Source organism: Manis pentadactyla, chromosome 15, assembly GCF_030020395.1.
Source record: "Manis pentadactyla isolate mManPen7 chromosome 15, mManPen7.hap1, whole genome shotgun sequence".
In the NCBI taxonomy this organism is placed as follows: Eukaryota; Metazoa; Chordata; class Mammalia; order Pholidota; family Manidae; genus Manis; species Manis pentadactyla.
The window spans coordinates 2,506,878-2,534,149 of record NC_080033.1 but is presented as its reverse complement, the minus strand read 5'-3'; the positions used below and the strand labels follow the sequence as shown (position 1 = coordinate 2,534,149).

Here is a 27,272-nt window from a genome sequence, read left to right as displayed (position 1 = left end):
CAAGACCTGTGTCTTTTTGGCTACCATGCTGCCATTGCCTGTCATCCCCTTCGTTTAGCATTAGATCTACCAACTATTGTGGGCTATTTGCCAGACTCAGGAACTAGCCAATGCCCCTGCTTTCAAAGGGTTCACCTTTGGTGATACCAATACAGAACTTTGAACCCTGATGAAGTGCTATGAAGAAATAATAGATTTCTAATAATAGTTACCTGACCCCAATTGTCTAGGTTTGAATCTGAAATCTGCCACTTACTAGCTGTGTAACCTCTCTGTGTCTTAGTTGAATAGAACAATAACTGTAACCTACTCATAAGATGTTGTGAGGACTAAGTGAGTTAATATGTTTAAGGTGATTTAGAATGTTGCCTAGCATAAAGTGTCTATTCTTATCAAAGAATGAAGAGGTCAGGCTAAATCTGAGAGGCCATTCTGAGGAAGTGACTTCAAGCTGAGAATTGAAGGATAAAGTGGAGTAGAGTGGCTCCAAAACAGGGAAAAAGGGGTATGTAGGTCTGGAGGGAGACTGGTCTTCTCTCTGCTAGGTCCTGTCAGTTCACGAATTTCCCAAGACTGGAAGGGCCTGGAACAATGCTTTGGAGTTATAAAGACACATTAATCTGAGGTGGGGGAATCCAGTGTTCCCCTCAAGTGATCTCAAAATCCCTTACAAACCAGGGTTAACAGTGGAAACCTAAAGAAAATCTGACCCACATAGTTGATTTGTTTGGCCCACCGCATTTAAAACAAACTTTTAAAAACTGGCATTAACATCTACAAATCCGATTTCATGCATCAGAAATGCTAAACTTCAGAAAACCATTACTTAATGGGGGTGTTTTCAAATTGAGAGCATGTAGTTTTATTTAAATGATTTAAATGATTTAAAGCGCTTTACAAATATAACTCATTTAATTCAGCAACGCTATGAAGGAGGTATGATTATCCCATTTTATAGATGAAGAAACTGAGAAAAGAGATGCAAAATTCAATAGGAAACATAGCCTTTCTTTACACATTCCATGAATATTGACCCGGCACCCGAAACGTTGATCTTCCACTCTCAGTACTTCCGGAGGGGTCCCAGAGGAACCTCTCTTAAGTTCTGAAGAACTCAAGGGTTACTGCGGTGCCCCTTCTCATCACTATTTCCCCTCCAGGCGCCCACACTGACATTTAATTTTAGGTCATTTGCACAATACTGACTTGGAGGCCAGGGCTGGACGCAGGACCAGGACCAGGTCTCTCTCCTGGGAATCGGGTGATCACAGGATCTAGAGCCAGTTTTATTAACACTCACGAAGCCTGCAGACTTTCTCCTCTGCCAAGGGAAAGAGCACGCGCTCCCCAACCCCGCCCCTTCTTCCGGGGACGAAGAATTGCGAAGCTCAGATTGGGTTGGGGCGGGACACGCCTCCTCATGCTCCCCAATTAACTCCCTTGCTAGGTGCGCTCGCTGCTCTTCAGCCCCGCCTCACCGCCTCACGTTACGTAGCTCCTCTCCTCCTCCTCCTCCGTTATCTCGGGGGCTGCGGCGTGCACCGCAAAAACCACCTCCCCTTGCCTCCCATTGGCTGGTCAGGTCCCGCGCGAGCGGGATCGCGCCCTTCGTCCCCGCCCCCAAAGCCGGGCCACGCTTTTCCCCTCTCGCTTTCTCCGAGAGCCAGCACGAGGAGGGGGGATCGGCTGCTTCTGACGCGGGGCGCGCGCACCTCCCGCGGGCCACTCCCTCTGCCTGGAGCCAGTAGATGCGACGGATGGCAGTCCCTCCCGCGCACGCGCACTTGCCCACCCCATTTCCTCTGCCTGGTCGCGGGTCGTCTGGTACTGCGTCTCACACCGCAGCCGCCGCAGTAGCAGCATTTTCTTGGGAGGCACGCGCATTGCGCTCCCCGCGCCAGTTTTTAGCCCCTGGCCGCGCTGGTGTCAGTGATCCCCTCCGGCGCGCACGCGCTCTCGCTTCGCTCCTGCACAGCGCCGGTTAGCCTCTCGCGGCGCGCGCCCAGGAGCCGTTATCCCCCTGCAGCGGTCCCCGCGCCACGCACGCGCAGTAGCGAGGGGCGCGCGCGCGGGAGCGGCGGCCGCAGGAAGGAGGCGCCGCGGCCGCCATTGCGAAGGAGGGAGGGAGCGAGCGAGAGAGCGAGGCTGGTCCGCCCTCCTCCTGGTTCCCGCCCCTCCCCCCTTCCCCTCCCCGCTCCCCGCCCCGAGGGAGAGCCGCGGCGCGGCGGGAGGAGGAGGTGGAGGAGGCGGAGGAGGGATCCCGCGAGGTAGGGTCCGCCAGGCCCCCCGCCGCCGGAGCCGCCGCCGCCTCAGCCGCCGCTGGACGAGGAGCAGCAGAACATGGCGCTGGGGCCGCAGTCCCCGCTGCCGGGATCCCGGAGGCCGGGGCCACGCTAAGGGTGCCCAGCTGGTGAGTGCGCGAGCTCGCGGGCCCCGGCGGCGAGGCCGGGCGCCGCCCCGCTGAGGGGTCCAGGGGGAGGCGGGGACGGCGGGGCCGGGAGCCCGCGAACAATGGAGGAGCCGGAGGGGGAGGGGAGGGAGCGGCCCCCCCAGCCCCCCGGGCCCCGCCGCCTCGCGCTGCGGCCCGGCCGCGGAACCCGCCTGCCCTTCGGACCTGGCCTCCCCGGTCCTGCGGTCCCCGCATCTGCCCTCACCCTCCGACCCATTCGGATCTCTGTGTCTTCTTCGGTCCCCCCCTCCCCCTGCAGCCGCACTGCTTGCTCCCAATTCTGCGCCTTTCCTTTCCCTCTTCCGCCCCTCTGTAATGTCCTCCATTCCTTCTGGACTCTGCAGTGCTCATGGGATCTACCTCCTCAGTGACCCTTCTGCTTCCCTTAAATCTGGACCCCCACTTTGAGATTCATGACCCTTTTGCCTCTTCTTCTATTGCCCTCTCGCCACCCTTCAGACCTGTCCCTGCCTTGACCCACTGTTACCCTCCTTTATTCAGCCCTAGGAGCTGTCCCTCTAGGACCTGCGGGTCCGTTTTGGCATTGCTGCCCCCAAGTATTTTGGACATAATTCCACCTCCCTCTTGGGCTCCACTGCCTACTCACAGAACCTGCTGCACCCTCGAAATGCCTCTGGGCTCTCCGACCCTGCCATGCCTCGGCTCAGTCCCCTTCCTCCCCACGCCCCTCCTCGAACTCCGATGCAGGGGGGCCCAGCGTTTGCCTCCTCCCCGTCTCAGATTTTGCTCGCATTTGCCATTCAGAGCCTTTCCTCTGTTTCAGACCTTACTGCCTCCCCGCTCTGTCCATTTCCCAGTCTTAGATCTTGCTGTGCCCCCAATCTGCTTGCTTTCCGACTCTGTCCTTCTATGAAGCAGCCTCCTCCCCCTTTTCTAACCCTGCAGCTCTCTCATTTCTGCAATTTACTCCTCTGACCTCTCCCTAACTCAGCCTCTTCGCAGCCTCAGTGCTGCCCTGCAGGCCCCAGTTCTGCCCAGAACACCTTGCGATTTACTCTTCTCCCCCATCTTCTCATTGGCACTTGAACTGTTCCATTCATTTGCTCCCCCTTTTTTTGACCTGTCTCCCCTTCGGTTCATCTCTGCTTAAGATTTGCTTCCAGCCTCTGCTTTGCTCCAAGTCCTTTCCTCCCCATTTTGGCCTTAACACATGCCCTTTACCTTACACCACCACCTTCCCTTCCCACTCTGCATCTCTCAGACCTGTCCTGAATACTTTTTGCACCTGCTTTTCCCTTTAATTTCACCCCATCCCGTCTGATGTTTTTCTCTCAGCTCTGCTCCTTTTGGAGCTGTCCACTTGCCCACCTCTATCTTTTTGGTCCCATTTTAACTTTGCTAATGCTGTCGTCCCCTTTTGGTGTGTTCTCTTTAGGTCGAGTCTGACAGCTGCATCCCACTTCTCTCAATTCTAAGTTTTCCACCTGACCTGCTCTCCCCTCCCGGTTTTGATTCAGCTCTCCACCTCCACCCTCTCCTTTTTTGTACCTTTTTCTCCCTTTGTCCTGTCTCAACACCTTTATGAGTTGTCCTTTCCCCAGTTGAGCCCAATGTTACAAAAGTCTTCTCAACAAGTCCTTCCTGTCATCGTTTGCCTCCCTCTTGGAGCTGCCTTAGTTCTTGGATAGACTCCATTCCTTTTAATACCCCTCTTCCAATTCTGTTGCGCAGTCTCTTGTTTCCCCTTCACCTTTTTTCCCCCTGTATCCTGTCAGGCTCCTTCTCTTGCCGTTTAATTTCTGTCAGGCTGGCTTCTCCCAGCTCCCCACCCTTGGCCCACTGATTTCCCATTGAGAGCTTCCCCTCCTCAGGCCTGTCTTCCTGTAGTGTGCATCCTTCAGCTTTGGAGGGGAGGGGGTTAGGCTTAGGACTCTCTAGGCTCTGATTTAAACTGAAGATTCTCTCAGCACCCTGACCCTGAGGGTTTTATCTCGAGGGATACTGTGAGATCTGGGTAAATAGGTGGGGGTTGGGGGTTGGTTACTGCTCTCTCGAGTCTGGGAGTGGCTCCCCCATTTCCCCACTTCTACCAGGGTTGGTGGTGGGAGTGTAGATTTCTTTTCATTGCCCCATTTTCTTTCCCACTTTCATTTTGCTCCCTAGGCCGTTCAGCTCCCTGGGCTTTGCAGCTTTGTGTCCTTCAGAAAAGGAGAGTGCAGCTGCTCACAAGTCTAATTCTTTTTCTCACTTTCCCTCCCTCCTCCTCTTAGCTACTGTAAAAAAGGCAGTTAGACCCTCTCCCCATTTCCACCTCCAAGCCAGCACCCCTTGGGAGAACTCAAGAGTGTGCATGCTTCTCCTCCCCCACCCCCATCCCAAAGATGACAAGTCATATTTTTGTTTTACCCCTGGCTGGAGAAGTGCCAGTTCTCAAGTTCTCCCCAGTCCCACCAGGGGTTATAGTCATACTTGGTCATACCTTCTCTGATGGTTTCTGGTTTGCAGTGTGACCCTTGGGAAGGGTGGGGGAGGGTGGGCTTAATTCTTTTTCACCCCTGCCCCAGGAAAGCTTCAGCTTCCTGGTCTTCAAAATAGTGAGGGCTTGAGTTTTGAAAGCTCTTTGCGGTTGTTTGTTGAAAGAGAGAGTGCCAAATATCACTCAGATTTCTGCCCTCTGGTATTGCAGGCACTCCCAGCCACAGGAGCCGAATGCCTCTGGGCAGATCCTTGCTGGATTGGGGGCAGGGCTTGTTGGTGCACAATTATGTGGGTGGGCCCTGACAGTCCCCAAGCTTTTTGAGTGATGGTGATTTGGTAGAGGAAGAAAGGGTTGCCAGAAACTGGCTGGTATGATTGAATTTTTGGTCTTACTACTTGGGAAATGTACCTTAGTTACCTTTCCTTGAGCCATTTTCTTAGGCAGTATTATGTTGGGAGTGGGGTTCATTCAGGAAATTCATTGGGAGAAAGAGGTAGTTTTTTACAGAAAATGGTTTTTACTAAACATTCTCCTGCCTTAACTTGGAGGAGGGAACCTTTTGCATGTTCTGGGTTTATATATAAGTAAATCAAAAGCCGAATTTTTTTCCCCGTGTGGCCTAGGGCAATTGCATATTAAAGCAGCTGTCCAGCTGTGAAGGAGCATTTACTGGAAGGACTTTATTTCTTAACTGGGCTATGATCAAACTTTGTTTACTTCAGCACTTATCTGTGTGAACACATTTGAAATAAAAAACATTTACTGTCATGTACAGAATTGGACCTTTGACTCATCAAACGTTAGGGCGTTTGTCTGTGTGACAGTGAGGAGGGGCAGGGTAAGTAGTAGACCATATGGCTCCTTTAGCATTTCACTTCTTAGGACTTTAAATTTTCTGACAAGCAGAGTCTGGAAATTTTAATTATTTATAGTGTGTGTCTTCACCTTTATTGACTTGAAGTATTTTGGTTCATTTTTTGGTTTCTGTTTATTTCTGATTTTTGGCCTTGTGAATCACAAGTAATTTTTTGAATTTAGAGTTTATGTTCCCCCATGTTGGTATAAATTATTTTTTATTCTTAATGTAGAAGTGACAGTTAATTAAGAATGAAAACAACTTGGTATGCAGTGCTGGTTAAATTTGTGTTCCAGAGTTTTAAACATTGCTGGCCGCATAGAAAGTTTCTGCATGCCCAAAGTCTAAGTTTACATAAAAAGAAGAGATGAGACAGAACAACAAAGGGCTAATTTTTTTTCCTAAACTGGTGGCTGATATTCCAAAGACTTTCCTCTAAGGGTAGCAGAGGCTCCAGCTCCAGCATCATCGTTAGCTTTCATGATGGAATCGGGTGCTACAGAAATCTGAGGTGGTAGCCTTGGCCTTCTGGTAGCCTGGCACAGTTAATGTGCCAGTTGGGGGTGGGGTGTGGAGCAGGAGATGGCAGTAGACAACTGTTCTCAACATGATAACATGTTTGCCCTGCCTAGAAAGTCTTTGTAATACTGGCCTGATCAAAGTTCCTCTCTTTATTTTTGACTGTGTCCCCCTCCCTTACCCATCTTCCCTTTTTTGTTTTCATGATGAAGGCCAAAGCATTAGGACAATAAAAAAATCAGAAAGTAGTCATTCCTCTTCATACCAGACATGTGAAAGAAGTTGTTCATGTGCAGATTCATAGGCCTGATGGTGACTTTTGGCAAAGGACAACCTGGAAGGGGTAAGGGTTGCACAGATGACGGCAAACTACAGCTTCATAAAGTGTCGGTCAGTCTCGTGTGATGGGGAAATGCACCCGGTGAATATAGCTGGGAGATTGAAAAGGTAAGAGGGGCTGTCCAGCCCCCTGCAGCCTCCTTGCTTTCCCGTGTTCCCTTTGCTGTGGTGGTCTGAGGTGTTGAGCCTCTTGCCAGGGCCTTCCTGTGATCTGCTATGACTACTGTCATTCACTACCTGGCAGTCTAAACGTTATCTTAATTTACCTAGTCAGTGTGACATTTTATTGATTATCTAATAAGTTGTTTAAAATTTCTTTTTCATATTATTTGAAATAGATTAACTTGGAGATTCTCTGCTAAAGGAGGGAAGATGAATAGCAGAAATCCCTTGGGTTTGGAGCAGCCCAGTTTGAAAAGTCAGTGCCTTGTCTAACCTCATTTATAGATGTGGAAATGGTGGGCTGGCAAGGGACATGGTGGCAGGATTCTTGTTACAGTTGAAAGAGTACTGGACATACAGGCAGGAGACCTTCTGGTCTAGGCCTTCACCTGATTGGTTGGAATTTTGGACGAATCACTTCATCTCTCTGGGCTTCACATTCCTCGTCTGAAGTCTAGTGTGTATTCTAGCTCTGACTGTATTCTTGTTGACCTGGATCGCATACCAAGTTAGAGCTGGGGCAGGGAATGGACTCCTGCTGCTACTCTTAACCACTCTTTCCCCCAATCCTGTAACCCAGAATAAGGGTAGAGTCTCTTTCCTGGGGATGCAATAAAATGAACCAGACCACCTTTGTTGTACACTTTTTCAAATATAAAATAAACACTGTCAGCCATTCACGTGAAAATTAGTTTATAAATTTTTGGGAAAGGGGCATCCAGATTGTATTAACTACATAACTAAAACCATATACCTCTTTTAAAAACAATATTGAATTTTTCAAGCTGAGTCATTGTTGACCTAGGCTCTCAAATAGCAATGGTCTGAAAAGCACTTGAAATGCTGGTATTAAGAACTGCAAACAAGTCATTCATGTTCCTCTTCCCAAAAGTTTATCTCTATTTAATTTTTGGTACCGTGCTTTATCAGTCTTCATGTATGGAAAATTCTTAATTATAACTTTTGGCATCAGTCTAATTTTTGTTTATTTGCCTCTGTGATATTCAGAAACACCATTAAGTTGATATATTATCAGAGAACCAGTTACTTTCAGCCATGAAGCATCATCACAGGAAAGTAAAAATATATTTTAGTTGAAAATAGCCAGACTCACCTATTTCCTTCATCTTCCTTTATTGAAATAAACATTTCATTTTATGAAACTGCAGCAATTGTGATGGTTGCATTGTGAAGTCTGTACATATTTGATACCTTTTTTTTGTTCTTCTAGTGTCTGCATTCTAACTTGGAAGATGCCCATTTTCTGGCCACTCTAGTAATATTTGCACTTGGAAATTGAATTTGACCTTGAGAGGCAGCTTCCTATTGTGTAAAGAATGTTGAATTGATAGTAAAGAAACTTGGGTCCTTGCCCTGGCTTTGCTGATCACTAGCTGTTTGACTTTGGCCAAATTGTTTTCACTTCTCTGGGTTGCAGTTTATTTGGAAAATGAAGGGACTATACTGGTTGGTTTCCATTCTGCCTTATTTTATAGCTGAAAATAGCCAGACTTCCCTACCTCCTTCATCTTCCTTGCTAGGTAGTAAACTTGTTGAGGATGGGGACTCTCATGTATCTTTTATTTTCCATCACCTAGCAAGATACCTTGTACAGTAGGCCCTCACTGCATACATGTTGGGTGTACCCAAACAGGAGCCAAAGGCTTTTCTTTTGGTGGGGGGAGAGGTGTGTGTATGAACTATCAATGGCCATTTTTAAGCTCAGAACCCTTAGAAGGCCTGCCCTCCTGGTCAGCATTTAATCCTCATACTTTCCGCATTGTAAGTGTCTTGACCAGGTTTATGCACCTAATAGGCGGGGCTGTGTTATGAGTGCATGTCTGTCTGATTCCAGAATTTGTGTTTATTTTACTAGGCTGCCTTGCCTCTCTGGGATATAAGAATAATGTATAGTTTACTCCCTTGAGGAATTTATAGTCAGTTGTAAACAATTAACTATATATAAATAAACATATGTGTGTGTGTGTGTGTGTATATATATATGAAATATATAGGGTGAGGTAAGGGGAGTAGATGTTAAATAGACTATTCTGATTAATTTCTGGCTCCTTGAGAGGCAGTCCCATATTAAGAGTCTTAAGGATTTTCGTACTCATAGACTGAGCACACCTAAGTTCCATATCCCAATATATTGAAAAGAATCTATAGCCACAAGTGCCAGCTTGTCTTTCTAGCCAGAATATTGAAAAAGTTGAGTGTTTAATTTCTGATCTGGATTCAAATCCAGGTATAACAAAACTAGATGTAGGAAGAAAGCTTTCTGACAGAAAGTAGATTTAAATGTTTGGTCATGTAATGACTTCTTAAATCTATATTTTCTTTGGCTAATAGGAAGCTATCTGAGTAGCTCCTGAGAGATTTTCTTCTGAAAAAATTCTCTATATGATTAGAAATGTGTAGATGAAAGTACTCTGCCCCTTGACTTATTTTTGTGGAGCTCACTGTAATAGTTTTTTTTACTACAATTCAAAAGTTATTAAATAACATTGGGGTGATGAAAGTATGTTGGCCAGCTACAGCTAACAGCCTCCTGAAGTGTAAAAAAATTTTTTGAAATATTGTTGCATTGCAGAGAAGACAAGTAGCGACTCTGTAGCATCTTGCTACACTGAGGGATAGTGACTGCAATGGAGTGTGGGGGGTGCTCCATAATATGGGTGAATGTAGGAGCCACAATGTTGCTCATGTGAAACTTTTATAAGATTGTGTATCAATGATACCTTAATAAAATATATATATATTGTTACATTGTACTTCTCCCTATCTCCATTTTAAAGAAAGGTCAAAACTGTGGCTTCATCTACTGCAGCCTGCACTACTTAGAAATAAGACAAAGGAAAATGATTACCATTAATTGCCACAGGCAATTAAAATGGATTCTTTGTTCAGTAACAAATTGATTGTGTACAAATGAAAGTCAGCACTGCATTAATACAAGATTATTAGATTCCTCAAATCTGCATCTTCAGCTAGAGTGGCTTTCACTTCAAGGGAATTATGTCACTGGGAATAGTGTACCTAAATGCTTAGTGATAAAAGATTTTTATTTTTCAAAAATGCTTATTAAGTTGGTAGATGTAAGGCTAGAGGATGTTGCTTTTTGTGATACCCTTTTTAATGGCCCAAAATCATTAAATTTGTTTTTAATGCTGCTGACCTATAGGAAGTTTCCTCCTCTGATTGGTTAGTTGAGGAATGCAGATAAAACTTCTGATAAGTGAGGAAAAGGGGGGAAAGGGCCCTGACTATTCTGGGAGTGGGTCTGGGCTGTTGGCATATACCCAGTATTAGTCAATGGCCAAAAGGCCTCAGAATGGCTGCATTAGCTAATGTAGGTGTGATTTGATGTTACGTGTACATACAAGGAATTATATGTATTTTCTTATGTGCAGACCTCCCTTTTCAAAATTTTTTCCTTTTTTAAATTAAATTACAACTTAACGTAGTAAAGTACATACATCATTAGTGTACATTTCTGAATTTACCACATACCCAGATCCCTTTTTCATATCATGGCCATAATTTCCTTTTCCATACAGTTCTTCTTAATAAGTTGGAAATTATTTGAGAGTCTATTAAGTCATGACTTTAATATATAAATGTGAATGTGTAGGGAAGTATTTTTAATTTTTCCGAGTTTGTTTAAGGTCACATACCTGATGAAGAACAGATTAATAGTTATCTGATACAAATTACCACAAGTGTTGAAAATATTCTTTTAATAATAGATCATCTCTTATTTGTGTTGTAATTCCAGGTTTTTTTGATCTCTGTTTGCTGGGAATTAAAAGGAAATAGGTAGTGATCACTGCTGTTGATATCATCATGGGACTGTCTGGAACACAAACTGATGTGAAGTTTCTGGAAAACAGTTTGGCAGTGTTTTATGAGACATACAGTCCTTGATCTACTTGTAGGACTCTGTATGGTCCAAGAAATAGAGATGAGGATCAAGGTTGTATATAAAGATGTTAAGTATAGTTATGTGTGTTTGTGTGTATGTGTGTGTGTGTGTGTGTGTAAAATAAATGTTTTAACCTTAGGGAATGGGTTGCTTTATGGAAAAGTATGGAGTCATTATAAAAGGATTTTTTTGGAGGCCCCTTGACAAGGGAAAGTGCACACAAAATTAAATATGAGAAAAAAGCTGGACATAGACTATAAACAGTATGATTCCAGTTATTTTTAAATATATATGGGAAAAAGTGGAAGACATATGACAGTGCTGTTAATATGTATATGTGTTATAGAATTTTGAGTGATTAATATTTTTTTTCCTGAGTTTTCCACAATTATTTTACTATTTGATTCAGGAAAAAAAATAATAAATTTTCTTTTGCAGTGTGGTTGTATTCTTATTTTTTCTTATAAACACATGATGGAACAATAGAGCTGAAAAGCGAGAAATTAGTAACTGTGAGATCTGTTGGACTCTAATATCTTTGAAGGTAAGGTAGTTTACTCTTTCTTAGAAAAAAAAATTATTAGCAATATTACCAGCTAATAAAAATAATATGTTTATTGTGTACCAGGAGACAGCTGAGTGTTCCCTCCTATCCTCCTCACAATAACCCTCTGTGGTAGGTTATTCAGTCTTTTAGCTGGGTAACATGTTTCCAGAAGGGACTTGCCCGAGGTCACATAGCTAGTGAGGCCATGTGATGGAGAGCCTTTGCCCTGAGCCCCTGCTCTCTGCTGCCTTCTCTGGTGTTTTACACTTGGCAGAACTGATTTCACCCCAGAGATGAGATGAGAACTGAAGGCTAGTTGTTGCTGGTAACTGTACCTGAGTCCTCAGTTGTCTTCTCAACACACTCTCCCCTTAACCCCAGCTAGCCTTGTTTTAGGAGAAGGGAGCCATTAGAATATTGCTTTTTCCTTTTATTGGTCAGGATTAGGAGTGGCCATGAAATTAGTTACATCTTTGATGAACCACAAACCTTTAAGTAATATTTAAATTTTATTTACTACATTTAACTAATTTTATTTAAATAATTAAAAAATTAAGGGCTATTAAGGAGAGAGAACCAACTAGTTTTTTGCAGCTCCAGAGGCTAGAGATGTAGGGAGGCAAGCTTTATTTTTCCGTTTTCCTCATTCAGCCAACATCTGAGTGTCTAGACTATTTAGCGTACCAGTTATACAAAACATGCCTCCCTCTCAGAGAGTTTATATGCCCATTTATAAAACAAAAGCAATTCTTCCCTTACAGGTAACACAAGGAACACCCTGTTCTGTACCAGAAAGTAAAAAATTCAGGTCAGTGGGCTGATTTTTTTCCTGATTTTATCTTAAAGAATTAAGTATGACTAAACATTTCAATGCAAGAATGCGTTGACTATGAAGATAGACTTCATCTTATTATGAGAAAGAAGTTTTTAAGAAAGTAGTCCAAGTTCATGTTTTATCCTGAATAAGGAATAATTTGGAGATTTAAAAATTTACCTTGTTTGTTTTTGTTGTTATTTAACAAGACACTTGCATGCATATACACCTATTTACTCACCTGTCTTAAGGGAGAGTAGCAGAAGACCTAATGTGAGGGGTTTACACCCAGACATTAGGAAGAAATTGCAGATGGCTTTGGAAACTCCATGGGATTTTTTTCTGTTTTGTTTCTGCATTTATTCTGTGAATCCATCACATTTATCTTAGAGCATGTCAATGAAAGCACAATATTTGTTGAATTAAAGGAAGAAACGAGGAAAAAATAGTCTCTGGAGTCTTTCAGTGCTTTGATTGTTGGGATTCTTTAGGCGATGTATAAACAACCCTTTCTGCCGTCAGTTTTCATTTGGCGTCTACCTACTTTGTGACCGTGGACAAGTCATTTATTTTAACTTGAGTTCTTGTCCATAAAATGGACCTGAGTACCTACTCTGCCTGCCACAAAGGCTTTTTGCGTTGTAATTCCAGATTTTTTTACTGCACTAAATTGAGTGAATGTTTCAGCTCTGTAAAGCTGAAAAGCCTTTTGATTTTCTGGGGAAGTGAAAGAGAACAATTTGGTTAAACTCTAGGTAAGCCAGCGTCTTGGAGTGATCCAAAGGCAGCATGATGCAATTTTGACTCAGTAGAGCAGCATATGCTGTTTTCTGTTATCTTGTAACTTGCCCCCAGGTAGCAGTCAGTTTTAGTATCTTATCGGTAAGTGTCTCACACATCTAAATGTTAGAGGTCATAGGGCAAATAGGAGTTGTTGAGGTCTGTTTGCTATTCACCATGTTAGGACTAAGGGCCCTGTTATTCTCTCTCATTATAACACATGGCCTCTGAGTCCCCCCTCTTGCCAGCTCTGCTCAAGACCGATGAGACACTACAACTGTGGTGCCTCAGGCATCTCATCTGTAAAAAGGGGAATATAGTAGTGGCTACTCATAGGGTCATTGCAGTTAAAATGGATAGTCTGTTTTAAAAGAAACAAAATAATGACTGGATCATGTAAATGATCTGTGAATGTCATTATTAGTGCAGTGGTTCCTGGATTTGGATTCTGTGGACCAAAAAATTGAAGAATATGGTAGTGGGAAAATAAATACAAATTTACCAGTTTTTAGTTTTGCCAAAGAGGGCATTAAAAAAAAGAATGAAAAAGTCTTCTCACCCGTCATTTTATAAAAAACAGGACCCAATATCAGAATAAAAGACAACCGTTCTCAAGAAAGTTGGAGCCTTACATGCACACATGCAGGTATATGTTTCTGATTCTCATTTTTACATAGACTGGGGAAAACTTTGCCACAGGCCAGCACCAATAATATTGGACAGGTATTTAGACAGACAGATATAGGTTCCTGTCCCAGTTCTCCATTTATTCTGTCAGAGAAGCTGTTTGACTTCTCTGAGCTTTCATTTTCTCATGTGTAAAATAAATATACTAGTATCTACCTCACAGGGTTGTTGTGAGAAACTGAGGTAACAAATGAAGAATGTTTAGCATATAGTAAGTGCTAAATTGACAGCAATTGTTATTCTGAAATAGTAAGTCAGTTATTCACTGGGTGCTGGTTGAGGGAAATGTGCTGTGCTCCGTGTCCCTGGGAATTCCACCTGATTGCGGACGTCTGTTACAAGGTGTCCTCTTCATCCATTCCTCTCATTTATTATTCCTCTATGTCGCCACTGGAGTCACTAAACAGAAACCTGACTGGTGGACTCCCTAGCTTAAAAACCTTCAGGGTGTTTCTGTTGCCTACAAGGAAAGTCCAGATTGTTAGTGTGGCCCATCCTGCCTTCCCAGCCTCATACTTCTCAGACCGCACAACATGCTGTGTTACTTTCTCTGCTCTGTGTTTTTGATGAAGCTGGTACCTCCCGTGACTGCTCTTACCAGTCCTCTGATTGGTGCATTTCCTACTCATTCTTCAACATACTCTCAGCTCTCCACTGTTCTCTGAGACTTTTCTTCCTGGGATCCTCAGCTCTGCTCCATTAGCACTTTGATGGTGATGTTAATGGCATATCCCTTGGTTTGGTGTAGCGATATGTTCATGTGGTTCTGCATCCATAGTCACAGAACACCCATATTGTTCCCTTATCCCTGTCCCCTAGCCATCCACTTGTCCCTTTCATGCACATCAGTGTTTACTAGAGATGTTTTTTCCTTCCAGAGATACTTTGGGCACGTGCAAACAAATATAAATATAAGTGTGTATGACCTCCCCCATCCCTTTACATAAATAGTAGCATACTATAATTACTGTTTCGTGTCTTCCTTTTTCACTTAATATTTTGGGAGATGATTTTGTATTAGCGGAAAGGAAGCTTCCTTGTTCTTTTTTCCCAGTTGTTTGCTTTTGCAATCAGTGTTGTAGGGAAAACTTGAATATATATCATTTTGCACACATGGGATTCTACCTATAGAAGTGGAATCCTAGAAGTAGAATAGTTGTCATCATCTTCTCGAAGCTAGGAATTTGTTTGTTCTCTATTTGCATAGTGAAGTGTTTGACTTGTCATGGTTGCCTAATTAATGCTTGAATGAGGGATAAAATAATCTAGCTGGACAGACAAGGCAGATTAAAAAAAAAATGAACACTGATATCCTAAGTATATCAAGGGTCTACAGCTAAATTCTAAAGCTTGCCCAAGTCTGACAGCTGTACTACCATGGCTTTGGGCATTAGAATATTCCATAGGACATGGTTGGAAGGTGTCTACATAGCTTGCTCAATCTGGGACAGATTGGACTTTGCAACCCTCACACCCTCCCACCACCCCACATTATGACAGCACAACATTCCTCTCCCCTGTGAGCTCACCCCTAGGGAAATCCTTTTACTTTCCACAAAGTGAAACCAGGTCCTCAAAGATGACTGCATTAATAATAGCCAATATTTCCTAGTCCTTTATGCCAGTTTATGCACTTTATTACCTCAAGGAATTCACGTAACAGCTCTCAGAAATAGTTACTATCCTTGCACTTACTTTACAGATGAGGAAACTAAGGCAGCACATGCTGGGTAATCAGTTGAATTCAGGGAAAAGGGTTAAAAACTCCTGCCCCATTCCTTAGAAAGTACCAAATTACTACACAGCTCTTCTGGGCTGGTTTTGTACGTGTGCTTTCTTTTCTCTCTGTGGGGTTATTCACCTGTGATACATGTATTGACCTTGATTATTGGGAAATGTTTCTTCCACAGAAAGATGTTTGGATGAGCATAGTACATTCTTTGCTTTGTCCTCTTGATCCCTGCCTGTTGTCCAGAATGATCTTAGCAGTTAATTCCAGTTCTATTTTCCCCTTCTCTTTTTTTAGTGAGGTCCTAATTGGACTTTATATTCTAGTTTTTTCATTTTAGGGTATTTTCATCTAAGCTTATCTTAGCAAAATACAATTCAAAGCCTATACCCAGTTGTTTCTGTAATGCTTCCTTGAAATATTTTGCTTTTGGTTTGGGGGAATGCCCTGGAAATTTTGGTATTGCATGATGCTGAAGGGAAGGACTGGCGGCATGTGTTTTCTGTCATCAGCCAGCCTGGAATGCTCACTTTAATACCCATTTCAAATGCATGCCTTTTCAGAAGCCTTCCTCAGATCCTTCCTCTCTATTTCCAAGGTTTGAGTTAGCTTCAGAGTTCTTTTCAGGTCAGCCCTGTCTAATAGAACTTTATGCACATAGAAATGTGACTACTGGGACTGAAAAACTGAATTTTAAATTTTACTTAACTTTTATTAAACTTTATATGGCCAAAGTAATGGCGTTAGATTTAAACTCTATGCTCCACTAAATATTTTTCTTTTTTCTTTTCCCTACCTCTCTTAACTTGAGCTTAGGATCATACTCCTTATGTATTTGACAGATGTTTGATAAGTAGCCCTGAAGTGGCTGAAATAATAAGGAAAGTTAAAATATTCTTTAAATTCTGCCTCCCAGGGATAACCATTGTTAACAAGTGTGTTTTAATTGTAGAAAACATTGCCAGTTTTCATTGACACTGCAGTGATTTCTGTACAGGATTCATCCTTGATTCTAGAAGTCAACACTAGTTGAGGTAATTGTAGGCTTGGGAGTTTTAGGATTAAGGTTTAGAATGCAGGTCATAAATGTAACAGAAAGAAGTCTGACTAATATTGGTCAAGTGTCTTTATAAAGGATTTGTGATATAATGGAATTCTGTCCTAATGATTAGAGTCTTTGGTGGAAATCCAGGAGAGAGGGTGAATCATCCTTCTTTCCTCTTCCATATTCTAGATGATTTTGCCAGCATTTGGTTTTCAGGATGAGTTGGTGGTTCAGGTGATTTTGGCTTGACTCCTTCTAGGCATGATTGGGGTATTTGCAGAGAAAGAGGTTAAAGGGAATTATCACTTGCTTGCAAGACTGAGAAGCAGAAATGGGTCTGCTTGAATTTCTCTCCCATAGTCGAAGCATCAGTTTAGGCCACATTTTTTGTGAAAAGTGTATGAGTGTGTGTGTGCACATGTGCACATGTACATCTTTCCCGTGTAAAGATGTCACTGATTTTATTTTCTGTTAAATTTCCTTGTGCCCCTAATAGTTCTTTCTATTCCAAATCATCTGTTTTGGTGACTTCTGCTCTGAAATGATGTTTTTACCTCCTGAGTGTGTGTGTGTGCTTGTGAAGTTGGGGGATGGAGAGGCATAGATGGGGAGAGAGTGATGATAAATGAAAACTGTGGAATGTGGTATCTTGGATTGGATCCTGGAACAAAAAAGAGAATTAATAGAAAAACTGGTGAGATCCAAATAGTGTGTGGTTTAGTTTTTGTACCAAAGATAATTTCCTTGTTTTAAGTGCTTCCCCTATGTTAATTTAACATTAGGGAAAGCTAGGTAAAGGGTATATGAGAGCTCTCTGTAAAAACTAAATAGATTTATAAAACTCTTCAACTTTTATGTAAATCTAAAATTATTCCAGAATAAGTTAAAAACAAAAAAAAAGCCAAGAAGAGCAAGAGCATTTAAAAGCTGTGACTTCACCAAGAGGGAGGTACACATAAATTTTAAATTATATAAGGCCCCTCGAGGAGCTCTGACTGTCTCTGTTTCCCTTCTTAAACTCAGTGTTCCAGACACTGAATGACTAGCTCTCCCAGACAGCCTTGTTTCTGGGCCTTTTCATATACTGTTTGCTTGTGTCTGGGATGTTCTCCTGCCACCACCTACCTCGAGCCAAATGAAAACAACAAAAAAAACTTAACCCATGCCCACCCCCCTGAAAAAAACAAAAGAACAAATTCCTTTTAATTCTTCAGGTCTGGCTTACATTTTATTTCTCTTGGAAAGCTTTTCCTGACCATCAGTGATCAGCCGCTTGCCTGAGTTTGCATCCTGAGTTTACCCCGATGTACTTACTACTCTGTGTTTGAATTACCCATTTTCTCTTTCTCCAGCAGCATCTTAAGCTCTTTGAAGGCACGGGTATCCTTTTTTTTTTTTTATCTCTGTGCATGTAACCCAGGAATCTAGGCATTGTTGATGTTCAGGAAGTGTTTCTTGAATAAATAGCTCCACAAGTAGAAAACTCCTGTTCACACCTTGTCAGGCTGCACTGGCAGTTTCCCTCACGCCCTTAGGGAGTGGTGGCTGTAGTCCTGTAAAACCAGCATATATGCTGTAGATGGCCAAATCCCTGCCATAGAGAGAAATCAGGACCATAGGAATGAGAAAGCACATTTTTTTACCGGCTGATTCTTGTATTTCAAGCTCCAGGGGTCCAATTTGGGAAAATATTTTGTTCTAAAATCTGCTAGTTATGTAACTTTTTGTTTTCCTGTCCTATCTGAATTTATCTCATTTTACCACTAGGGATGATGTGTAGGTTGTTTTAAATCTGTTCTTTAGTAAGCCAGTCAACAATTACTAGTTATCTGTTATGTGTATAACCATAGGTGGAATGCATAGTACTGTCAGATCTGTCCCTGCTTTTGAATTTCTGACATTCTAACTGAAGAAGAGAGAAAATTATTACCCCATAGTTTGTTCCTGCAGCTTAATAACATGACAGGTAGTAAGAGGATAGGGGCTCACATGTGGCAGGCAGTAAGATATCACAAGTGCTAAAACCATCATCTCTATCTTTAATTTCCCTTAATGTTGATATGTCCTCTAAAAAACAAAATGGATGACAAATTTGGATTGCCTCTAGTTAGAAGTGGCTAGAAGTGCAGATTCCAAGCAAATGTTAACAAGCTTGAGGGTCGGTGTGGGGAAGTGTTCTTGATGCTTGTGAGAGTATATGCTGAATTTTGGTTCTGTTCATCTTCTGTGGAGAAAGGATCTGTAGCTTTCATTAACTTCTCAAAGGAATTCATGACCCACAAAAGATGAGAACCACTGGTTTAGAGTCACACTGAGACCCATGGCCTCATGTTTTCTCCCTTGTGTTTCACCATTTTAGATTGGACACTGCAGTTTGTTTTTCTCTCATACTTATTTGGAGGAGTCCTTAGTGCATGCAAGGAGCTCTATCTACTCTTGAATATCTACGGGAGGATTGTATAAATTGTTCTTTTTTGGACGCTTGGTATTATGCTCTTAAGTCTTCATGTATTCTCTCATTGTCTAGTAAAAATGTCTTTATGTTTGAAATAATGATTAATGCTTTCCTAGGTCCAAGTATCCAAGTGGCCATATAAAGATGAAAATTACTAGGTCCTGCCCTAAGTAGGCTTTCGGTGATACACAATGTAAATGCTTAGAAATGGTACTCATAGTCTCATGGGAACAGCTGTCAGGTGGTGTTATGGCTACATACAGTCGTGGAGGTTGTACAAGGTAGCATAGGACACATAGACTTTGTTTTATTGAAACTTCACTGTTGATTGATCTCATTACCTCGCTGATACGTTTGCATGTGAGGGTATAACAGATTTCAGGGCCTAGAGCCATCACCAAGCTGGAGAAGTCCAGTTGTAAATATGACAGTGACTGAGGCCCAAGCTGTGACACACACATTCATATGGAACTCTCTTAAAGGCTATTGATGCCATTTTCCTCTCTCTGGATAAGAGTTTAAGGTTCTTTTTGCTCTTAGTCACTCAGCCAGTATTTATTGGACACCCAGAGGGTGTGTAATTCTGGACTGGACCCTTGGACTGGTGTGTTTACTTACTAGGAGATGGCAGAATCTTTTGATCTTTCCCAGTAATCAATACAGTGACAAGGTCCCCGCTGCTAGGACATAGTATAGGATGTGCTTTGGAAGCCAAGGTGCCAGAGTTCCAGACCCTGCCCTGACATTTTCCATGTGGATAGCCTTGAGTCAGGTTAGGTGACCCCACTGAACTTTGGATTCCTCATGTGTAAAGGGAGGCAGTAACTCTTACCTGCTGTACAGGACTTCTGCATTATATACTGCGTGTCAGCTGCTTTGAGGAGGGCCTGTCACATAGTAAGGCCCAATAAATGGGAGCTAAATTGTTATTAATGGGCAGGGATTATAAACCTTGGAGAAATTCCTTCATTTATTTATTCACTAGAATAGTTACTATGTCATTCAGAAGAAAGAGTGTTCTACTTATGTGATGGGAAAATTGGGTGCTCCTAGTTAGTATCAGAAACAGTGGCTGTTGTTTTGCTTATTTGTGCATAAATACATTTAAGTGTATTTATGCATAAATAAAACTGCTCCTAAAAAAAAGATTTTTGCTAGGATAAAGGTTCTAAATATGAGGTTCCTGAATTTTTTGTGTAAGTGCCTTTTTCTGAGGGAGAGGGCCCAAATTTTCATCAGATTGTCAAAGGTATCCGTAACTGCCCAAAGAATAAGAATTAGTAAATAAGACTGATTGGGTGGTGTAGAGCCACAATTGGTATCCCTGATCCTGAAATTGTCCATCATAATAAGATATTACTGAGACAACTTTTCCAATTAAAAAGAACATAGAAGGATATAGAGCGAATACTCAGATACTCCTGTGTGTTTTGTATTTTTGCCCACCTTTGGCAGGAAGGAAGTGGGACAAGTAGGTAAGAGGCAGGAAGGAATAAGAAACTGCCTGAAGAATTAAATACCAGCTTCTGGTGCTCAAATTCATCTCTTTCTGAAGGTTGATGCCGGGTCGTCACTCGGCTGCCTCTTCCCTACACCATAACCTCCAGGCCGATTGAACCACCCGCTTTCTCCCGAACACGTGTTCCAGTTGTGTCAGCTCATGTTGGTCCCTCTGCCTAGACTGCCCCGTCTCGCATAATTTGCATGTCCAGTTTTCTCGGCTTCAGTGCTCCTCCTGATGCTGCCTTTCGTAATGGTCCATCGGCTTTTAAGTCCCTTGAGAGCTCAGACTCTGATTGATCTTTTATTCTTCACAGGCATGGTCCTTTGCATAGAGTTAGTGTCTAACTATACAAAATCTAGGAGTTATACTATATAATAAAGGGTTGCAGAACTAAAGTGAAGAATGATAAGGAACTAATTAAATACCTGCTTATGGGAGGACAAGGATGTGGATTAAAATTATTGAAAACATAAAAAAATGATCAAATGCCAATGTGAATTCTGATTTCTGGGAGAGAGTTTGGGAAACCCTTTTTTTGCCTCAGTGGCAGCCTGGGTAGGGGGAAGAAGCCACCCTGAATTTAGGAAGCAGGAGTGTGCGGAGTAAGTAGCCAGCATGATGGCCTTGGCCGGGTCACATCACATACTACATGTGTACCAACATCTCGTTTTTACAATCCCAGTGGGGTTTTCATACCATATTGTGAGCAAATTAGCATAGGTTGGATAGAAACTTTTTGTACCAATAGGAACATGATCCCAGAGTTTAGGTAGATTTCAGGGACTTAATCTTTCCATTGTAAGTGAATCCCTTAACAGGATTGGGATATAGATTTGTAATGCCATCTTCACCAACTAAAAATGTGTTTGAGGACAGTACATTCACTTACAAATGTTTTTCAACTATTTCTACATTGGGTTTGTTTTGTTTCTGTTTCTCTGTTGAGTTCTTCCCATTTTTCTTTTTTTTTTTTCTTAAGATTTCAGACTGACCTGTTCTTAAATTCTTTGAGTTTCACATTTGTGAAAGCTGCATGTTGGGGAAAACCAACCTTCTTTACTGATTTAAGGCTTTTTTGACCATGAATTCAGGATGCAGTTGTTCCCCAGTGTTTCCATTTTGTGATTAGGCTAAGTATTTTTAAGCACAACTCCCTTGCCCTTAAATTGTTCCCAGTACCCTCAAAACAAAGAGCAAATGATGCAATTAGGATGTAATCCATTGCCTGTGGATTTCAAAGAAAATTATTTTCCACACAGCTTAGAAGCTCATGGACACAGTCAAACTTCCTTTTAGATGAGAGAATTTATCAAAAATAACTTGATAACCTTAAGTTACTTTTTGAGTGTGAATCAGTGATTTGAAATTTCTAAGGATAGTTTTGATTTATGAATAAAATGTTACTTCTGTTTAATTTTTTGAGCTGTTTTTATTTTTAATTTTTTTCCTTGAAATCAAATTGACTTTGTTTTACACTATATCCTGGTGTTCTTTAAGTGAAAGGAAAGACATGGGTCTTTTCCCACTGTCCCCATGTCTTAGTCTGCTGTTAGTGAGTTCTTGAGCTTGAGATAAAAAGAGAGAGATTTTCACCTACCTACTGATTTTTATTGTAGGTATTTTAATTCCTTTAAATTTGAGACTGATTTTCTTCCCATAGGATTTAATTTTATGATTGTCCTTCTGAGGGACCAAACCCCTCAGGATTCATATGAACACTGCCCTCTGATCAATAGATAGGTACTTTTCCTGGAGCCTTGAAAGAATAGTTCCTGAATAGTTAAGTCACATAATCTTTTCTTTTTTGGTGATTTTTCAGATATATTTTAGAAATGAATTTTTGCAATGGGTTGAGAAAAAAATGAGGTTAATTTTAAGGGTAAAAATTGGGAGCATCTTTCCCTTACTAGTTTTGAGAAATGAGTAGTGCAAGTTAGTGTTTTCTCACTATTTAAGGCTCAGACAACTGAAGTTATATTAATTCTTCATTGCAAATTATTGAAGTTGAAAGACAACCATTTTCCATCAAGTTTCATTTTGGATATGATTGTTATGGTTAAAACTGTGGCAGAATTCTGTGTCTTTTGTTATTCTTGGGTGGATCAGTGTTCCCTTTGAGGAGACACATATTGAGTCCTTCTGTGGAATGAAAAGAAGATCTCTTTCCAGGTGGGTTTAAGAAGCTGTAAGACAAGGTGTGTAATGGTACTTTGAGCTATGCACACACATTATTGTGGGGAGTATGTTATTGAAGTTTTGCCTCTAGGTAGATAAGAGACTGTCCCCTTCATGGTGGAGAGCTCTGCTAAAATTGCAAGTGGATTATAGCAATGGAAGCTACTGTTCTCTCCAGAAAGCTCAGCCTGCACAGCTGTTTGTGTCCACTCTGTTTTTGCAGCAGTGCAGGGGTGGGTTAAGCCAGGTGCATAGGCTTCAGAGGAAGGCAGCTAGGGCCATACAAAGCTGAGGGATAGGGAACAAGTGACTTGACCTCTCTAAGCCTGTTCTCTCATCTGTAAAATGGGAATAATAGTACTTGCCTTTTTGGGTTATGTGAAAAATGAAAGTACATGCATATTGTTTGGTATTGTGCTGGGCTCATGAATATTTGCCATTATTACTTCCTAATATAAAAGAAAGATGATTATAAATGGAAAACAACTGGTGCATGCATGTGTGTGTGTGTATTTGCGTGTGTATATTTAAAGCCAGTTTTAGGACATCTTCTGTCCTTTACTTACCTCTCTTTTTGTGCGGTGAGAAGACTTCATGCTGGCTGACATTGGACTCCTGCTATGTTTGTCCTTTTATTTCTCATCTGGCCCCAAGAAGGTTCCTAGTAAATGTTAAGAGGTGATAAATCTGAAGCCCCTCATTTTGAAGCACTGGCCTAATTATCACGATGTGATTGTGGTAATTGCTAGACATATTTTTGTGTATTCCAATTTGTTGAAAGTCAATTGTCAATGAAGTGTTCAGTGAATCTCATTTTACCAGAACTTTTCACTTGCCAGTCTCTGAGGAATTTGTTGTACCCGATACTTGGAAAATGCTTATATTGGATTGTAGGGTGTGGCTTCCTGTAGGGTAAGGTTATTAGAAGTAATAATGGACCAGCTAAAATGTTCAGTTATCTTTCTGTTAGGCATGTTGGCAAAGGAAGTATGAACATGGTAACAGCTGATGGCCCAGTTTCATCATTCAGCCTGGAAATCAGTGAGGGTCAAGCTTCTTTGTGCTCTGGTTGGGGAACAGTTTCGTTACTGGTGTGAGAAACACACTCACTGGTCCAAATTCAGTAAGTGGACACGGAGACAAAGAGAACAGCAGAGCGAGGCTTTAATGACGGTCTTACAAGATTGGGTGTCTGGTGGGCAGGCACACCTGGGGAGTTTGGTGCCAATAATTTATCTCCTAGTGCGCCAGTCCCTCCCCTGGTTCCTCATTGGCCGAGTACTGCAGGGTTCAGTCTTCCCCGGACGTCTCTTAAGCCCGTTATATCTTTCCTTCACATGTCTTCTTGGTAGGTTCAAAAAAACTCAACCAGGTATCCCCAGGCCCTTATCAATTCCCCCACCCCCACTCTCAGCCTGAGCAGCTTCCACCACGTGGCCCTTTAATACCTTACTCTTTAAAATGATTAAACATCCTAGTGGGAATAAGTCACATTTAGGTTTTATACTCTTTTCTAACAGTTCCCCCTCTTTTTATTTAAGAATTCCTGATTTTATTCCCAGTAATGTATTTTAATTTATGCTTGGTCCTTTCTCAAATTTAATAGCTTTTTACTCTCTTCCTCATAGTTCAGATTTTCTTCTTAGATTATTTTGGGTGTAGGTCATAGGTATTTGCTTGTTTATGGCTGCCTTTATAAGCTTGTGAGCCAAGCCTCTCTCACAAGGGATGATACAGCATCCCTACAGCAGTTACAACTCCCGCAACTATAACAAGGGATGTTAAAAGAGGCAACTATACCTATTTTCCAAACCATCTTTCCAACCAGTCTATAAAAGGGTCACTGGTGCCAGTTTTCAGCTAATTCATTAGCTAAAGTGGTGCCTTGTAATGATCTACAACTTCTATGAAAAAAACTTTTTTATTGGGTGTGGAGAGAAATACCAGGGTAAATGGAATGGCCAATTGGACTAAAGCATAAGTCCTAGTCCAGGTGGGTGGCAACAAGTAGCGCAGGTTCCCCTTTCCACAGTACCACCAAACATCCACTCGGGGGATGCATAATTTTGAGACGTTACCCTCTTTAGCAACATTTAGGACATGGGTACAAGTCAGTAGTTCCCCACAGGAGTTTTGAAACCTTCCCCTTGCCTAGAGAGGCATGAAGAGTGATTGATCTTCCCTATGGAAAAAGAGGGGATTGCCCTTGGGTCTGACTTTTTTAGTGCATGGAAGAGTAAAGACAAGCCCTTGCAAGTATCATTTCCCCAAGCGTCCTTGTCCTGGTACAGGGCCAACATGCAGTTCATCTCAGTGGGGTCTGTGTCCCAGCAGAGAGGGAACGGGACCACCTGCACCTGTGGCCATCCAGCAGCACATGCGTAACAATCGCTTTTATTCAAAGCGAGTACTGAAAATTTAACCCACTCTACCCAGGCATTGGTGTCTCTATAACCTGTCTCTATTTTAAGAGTCTGTTTTAGATATTTTATCTGTTACAGTAACTAGTCTAGGGCCATTTTGGGGAAGCTCTGGCTTAATATTTCCCTCAGGATTGGGGGTGGCCGCTATGAATGAAGTCTTGCCTTTGATTAAATTAAGACCAAACCTTCCCACAGGATCTACTCCAATGACATCTGCGCCGAGTCCATCTTGAGGTTTATGTATAGTTAACAAAAGGGGTTTACACTGTCTATCCTGGCAATTGTCAGGAGGCATTCCTTTAGCTAAGCGGAGCTTTCTTTTTAAAGATTTTTCTACTGCATGAGGGGCTGTCCACCCTTGAAACTGGGTAGTCCACTAAACACTGCTCCACCTTGGACATGGGGCCTGCTTGCCTTTTTTTATTCTATTAAGATTTGTCCATTCAGGACAGAAATACTTATTATCTCCAGAAAGCTGTCTTTGGTCATTTAGGTCACCACAAGAGAGAACCTGATAAGCATCAAACCTAATGGTTTGAGGCTTGATGTTTTAGTAATATTGATTACCAGTTTGACAGGATAACCAGGAGTTCCTTCCCATTCTAGGGCTCTCTGTGACTTGCCTGTGAAATACAGAGTTAGGATAAAAGTTAACATTTTAGGTTCTTTTTAGTTTCAGCCTTAAGGGTTGGTTATCCACCTGGGACACTTGCCAATTCTGTTTTATCCCCAGATCCCCCAGTTAGTTTCTTTACTCTGGTGTAATGAGTCCGACCCTATACAGCCGTCCTCACTGCAGTCTCCGCGATCAGGAGCACTTGGTAGAGGACTTCCCAGCTAGGCTGGAGTCCATCTTCTTTCCAGGATTTTACTAACACCAGGTCTCTAGGCTGGAAGCAGTGAGTGAAGAACTCAAGTGGGGGGTCTGGGTGAGGAGTCCTTTCAGCTTAAGAGAAGATAAGTTAGAAGACATGGCCAGCACATTTTCCATTTTTTTCAAGTAAACTTGCTTCATATTTTAGAATTTGAGAATCTATTAGCCAGTGCCCAGCCCACTGATTAAGTAAGCATGACCCGAACCTGGTGAGGAGTCCTGACCGTGAGGGTTCCTCCAAGTTAATTTCCTGCTCTCTTCCACCAGTAAGGTCATGACTCTGATGGCCTGAACGCATTCAGTCCATCCTAAAGAGACAGGGTCAAATAGTTTAGACATAAAGGCTACTGGTTGTTTCTTTCCTCCCCAGGCTTGGATCAAAAACCCCTACAGGGAACCTTGTTTAACAGTAATAAACCAGTGAAATGGCTTCTCTAAAGATGGGAGTGACAGGACTGGGGTGGTGACTAAAGATGGCTTTCAATTCCTCTAGAATTTGCAGTTCCGCTGGGTCCATTGGAGAGGGTCTGGCTCTCTAACAATTTGAAATACAAGCTTCTAGCCTCTCTTCTAACACTTTTTGAGCTTCTCTCAGTAATTCTTCTCTAGGTTTTTCATTCCATCCATCTAAATTCTGTAATTTCTTAGATATATCTGGCCAATTTTTGGTTACAAAATTGACTTTTAAAAGATCCTGTCCTACCTGAGCTTCTGTGTCAAGTCCTGAATATTTTCTCATTTGGTCCCTGAGTCTCTATGAAAATGAAGTTGGGCTTTCTTCCTTTTCCCATTGGACTTCAATCACCTTAGAAACATTTTGAGATCTTGGGGCCAATTCCCTAATTCCCTTTATAATTAGCCCTCGAAGATCCTGCATTTTCATTCTATCCCCTAGATTATTATCCCATCTAGGATCTACATTTGGGAACTTTTGTTCTGCTGACTGGACACCCTGGCCTGGTGGGTGTTTTTGTTCCCAAATGGGCACAGCAGCTCTCCTGATCACCCCCCCTCACCTCCAGGGAATGGGATATTCATGATGGACATCAGTTCAACCTAAGTATATATATTAGGTCCCAGGAATTGATCTAGTGGGTCCACTAGGCCAAGGGGATCTTCTACCAATGCTTAAACTTCTCACCTCAGTACCCGTGAGGGAAGCATTAACAAATTTCCCCTTGTCCTAGTGGGACCTGTCAATGGAAATGTCTTGGGATTCCTGGTGGACTCCCCAGAAGGCAAGGGGAAACTCTAAGTCCTTCTTACATTAAGTCCAGGGAGAGGAAATCCTGGGGCAAAATACCTCTAAAACTGAAATCAGTCAAAGGGAGAAATAAAGTTTAAAATCTATTTACTACCCACAAGCTGCAGTCTGGGGCCGTTTCTCTCTCTCAGGCTCTGGCATCAGCCAAAAACCGGCCCTCCCCCTCACCTCTCGGGTACAGATAAGCCCTCCTTGCCCAGGTAATTAATTACCCATTGATATGGAGATGAACTTCTGTCCACCCCTGAGGAAAGATGCAAATGCACTAAAGCCACACTTCTTTCC

At 42.3% G+C, this 27,272-nt stretch overlaps 1 protein-coding gene across 1 annotated transcript in view; it reads left to right on the top strand.

Moving 5' to 3' along the window:
• Window positions 1-2,116: 2,116 nt before the first annotated feature.
• Window positions 2,117-27,272, top strand: part of ARHGAP35 (Rho GTPase activating protein 35) — a 114,741-nt gene continuing 89,585 nt past the window's right edge. The window contains exon 1 of the mRNA XM_036885536.2: window positions 2,117-2,410. The gene's annotated coding sequence lies outside the window, so the exon portion shown is untranslated. The remainder of the gene's footprint in view (window positions 2,411-27,272) is intronic.